The 3769-nt window shown below is 51.3% G+C and overlaps 1 long non-coding RNA gene across 1 annotated transcript; it reads left to right on the forward strand.

The window, feature by feature from the left end:
- Positions 1-617: 617 nt before the first annotated feature.
- LOC136529070 (uncharacterized) lies at positions 618-3202 on the forward strand. Its single transcript, XR_010777181.1, has 3 exons — positions 618-1393; positions 1775-2507; positions 2593-3202. It is a non-coding gene; the product is annotated as an uncharacterized lncRNA (long non-coding RNA).
- Positions 3203-3769: the final 567 nt, after the last annotated feature.

Below are 3769 nucleotides of genomic sequence, written 5' to 3' on the forward strand. Positions count from 1 at the left end.
AGAGGCACACGGGAAGCGGCGGCCGCCGCCGGCGCTCTCTCCCTGGAGGCTGGAGGTGGGGCCGCGCGGGGAGGCAAGGAGGCGGCGGTTGCTGGCGCGCTTGAATCTGCCCGTCGCCGCTCGAATCTGGGCGCGGATGTCGTGCCGCGCGCGAAGGAGACGGCCATGCGTGCGAGGGAGACGCCGCCGCGCGCGGGGAAGGCGGAAGAGGCGTGAGGGAAGCGCGAGCTGTGATGTGAGAAGGGGAGGAGCTGCGACGTGAGGAGGCGAGCGGGGCGACTGAGAATGCGGCGCTGGGAGGGGGAGAGCCGCCACGGCGTGCGCTCTTATACGAGGGGGTAGGCCGGGACGGTGGGCTGCGCTGGGCCGCGGGGAGGGGAGGAGGAGTGAGGAGGGGGAGGGGGAGGGGGAGGGGGGAGGCCGGGCCGTGCCGGGCCAGCCCACGCCCCTGAGTAGCGGCCCAGGCACGACCTGCTCCCTCGGGCCAGGCCAGGCCGGGCCCGCACGTCACCAGGCCGGGCCATGCTTGTGTCGGACTAAAAAAACGTGCTTCGTGCTGTGCCATCGTGCCTCAGGCTACGTGAACATTTATACCAGCGAGTAGCAAGCATGGTCCCCTCACGCCCAGCGAGTAGCAGCAGGGGATGGGCATCGGAGCGAATTCCATGGGGATAGTCCCCAGTGGGCACCTGACGTCCACGCATGACGCGTGTCTCATCTCGCTAGGAACTGTGGTTCCGTGGCAACTGGGAGCCGCTGCCCATCCGGCTGATTTGGTCGGCTCGCTCGCGGCTGAGGCTGTGAGTGCTCGGCTCATAGCTTTCACGCTCAGGCCCCCATCCACCTGACCAACTGGGGCCGCTGCCGACACCGCCTCGACCTCCCAGATACACCACCAGCCGACCACCGCCGGCGCCCATCCCCCCACGTACTACGACCAGGCCTCCGCGTCCGGCCGGGTTTGTTTGCCGCCACCCCCCTCTGCTCCCTCTCCTCCGATGGGCACGTCCGGCAAGAAGGCGGCGCCGGCGACGGCGCGGGCTCTCCTCAACGGGGAAGCATATCAACGACGACCGGAGCAGGTGCTCCTCGTCCTCCATGACGCGCTCCCGCAAACTCTGGTTGCGTTCCCGGTCCCTCCCCATGCGCGAGCCTCGACGACGCTTCCTATACGGCTGCGTTGCCGAGCTCTGGCGCAGGCGCGAACGCGGACGCCGCCAAGCTGCTGGGCAAGAAGTGATGAGGAGTTTAGGATTCGTGTTGCTGTTGGTGGCAGCGGCAGCATTGATCAAGCCGTCAGTAGTAGGGGGCGGCGGAGGAGGACTCGGAGCGTTTCTCGTTGCAGTGGTGGCAGCATGCTTGTCTTCCATCACCACGTCTGATTGGGGATCTGGTAAGCCATCCAGACACTTTATTCTTCGTAGGACAGTAGCGATTGATTCACGGAATGCTTGCTTCCTTTGTGCCCGGGGTCTGCCACAAATTTGCAATACGAGTTCCTTTTGTGTTCTCGAAAATTGTTTCTTTGAATTAGCTGTGGACCTGCTACTTAAAATAAAAAAATGGATTATGAATTAACTAAGTACTTCACTTACCAAATTGATGCAGGGACAGAGCTTTTGAAACAAAAATAATGTTAGTTTGTTTTCCCCTGTATTCTGGGTATGTTTGGTTGGAGTATTTTCTATTAAAATTTGTTCTTCTGCAAGATCCTAGAAAATGAGTCATTGGCAAAGGTAGACTTACTTTGTAGGATTGTTCTGGATGGATGCAGGTGAATAGAATATGGTCAATTTGCTTACCAGACATGGTTGGTGCAGAGGAAATATTGGCCAATTTACTGCAATTTGCTTCAGATGGACTATTGAGTCAGTTATCAGAGAATGCTTTGAAGACAATGCTGTTTCTAGAGTTCCTATCTCTTCTTTCCCTTGAAAAATTATCATGTACGTGTGATTGTATCTGTGCAAACTACTTCGATATTCCACAAGAATTCAGTGTTGGGTGGACACCTATCTTGAGGGCCATCAGCTGTTGCTTGGTTTGAACTTCTATGTAAGACGGCTTTGGCTGACAACTCAACTGGAGATGCTCCTTCCATGGCTCCAGCTTTTACACGCTTTCCAGCTCTCACAGCAATGAAAATCCCAACCAACCTCATCACAGTAAACCTGGACAGAAGCATCGGGGAGTGCCTCCAATTTCACTTCTGGAGAAGCATAAAGAATATGTTCGATTATTCGTGATCGCGGTTCTTCCAACAGCAGCATTCTCGTTCATTGCTGCATTTCTAATTTTCTACTGCTGTGGATACAGCAAAAACAAGGGCCCTGTTCGCTTGAATATATAAGCCGTACCGTTTCAGCGAAATAACAGTGTTTTTCTCTCACGACAAATCAGTATCAGCATAAGCCGTTTTTACAGCCAGCCGACCAGGGCCAAGGTCTCTGTCGGTGACCAAAGAGATGATCATCCTCTTCTTCACATGCAGTTGGCTAATATGCCTGGTGAGACATTATCCCCATTGTCAACCTGTGATGGATTGTTCTTACTTCTTTAGTATAATACTAACTTGCAACATTCTGTTCTCAGGTTCATCACCTGATGCCTGTGTTGTCACCTTTTGAATCAAGTCATTGCGAAGGATCATCTGCCGGCGAATCATCTGAAGCAGAAGTTAATACTCCGAAGGATTGATGTTCTATCTAGCATGCCTTTGATCCATCTCTGTCTTGTTCCTCCGTGACTAAGGACTGCAAAACAGGGACCCTACACATTCGTCGGACAAGGAAACTTTCCTTGCAGAATTCATCAGCCTGGGGGCTGTCTGCCAAGGCTCATGGTTTATCTGTGAGGACTACAACCTAGCTGATCGAATTGTTGAAGAGGGCAATTGTTGGGTAGCAAAGGGTTTCATCTCTACGTCGGTGTTCCTGGCACACGCAGCGGGGGTTGCAACCTGAAGGGCGCTTGACATCGTCGCAAAACTTGTAATCTGTAATAGGAATTACGGTTGTACCTTTGTTTATTTTCCTTTCTGGTGTTCCTTCGTCTGTCGCGGGTATCTCTCTCGACGATAGTTGAAGGGGTGTGCCTTCGCTCCTTTGAGTCAAGTTCATATCAGCTGTAAAAGAGGCACGGTAGACAGCAGCCCACTTTTTCCTCAGACGAAACAAGTTTTCCATCCATTGGTTCTCCTCGAGGTTATACTCTATCAATAATTCTTGCCACTTCTAGATAAATAGAACTTTTGATCTATCCTCATAAACACATCTCTTAAAATCAGGTAGAAACTTAACAGGATGCTTATGAATTACATGCCCCAGATGTTTAGCAGCATTAACATAGATGTGCCACAAACAAAGACGATGGCTTGTGTTTCAGAACACATAGGCAACTGCTCCTGCTATAGCCGCATCTTGATCGGTGAAAATTGTGCTTGAATGTTTTCCTGACATTGCTGTTAGGAAGGTTTCAAAGAGCCAAACAAATGATTCAATGGTCTCATTAAATATTATTGCAGCACCAAAAATTATTGTCTGCTTATGATGGTTAGTTCCAAGGAGTGGAGCAAAAGGGATTTCAAATTTATTAGTCTGAAATGTGGTGTCAAATGACACAGAATCACCAAAGCATGCATAATCCATGATAGATTGAACATCTGCCCAGAAGAAATTAACAATTCAACCATCTTCCTCATTTAATTGAACTGCATAAAAAAATGTAGGATCCTCTGTTTGCTTCTGCTTCAAGTATTCCAACAATGTGT

This window comes from Miscanthus floridulus, chromosome 19 (genome assembly GCF_019320115.1).
Source record: "Miscanthus floridulus cultivar M001 chromosome 19, ASM1932011v1, whole genome shotgun sequence".
Lineage (NCBI taxonomy): Eukaryota > Viridiplantae > Streptophyta > Magnoliopsida > Poales > Poaceae > Miscanthus > Miscanthus floridulus.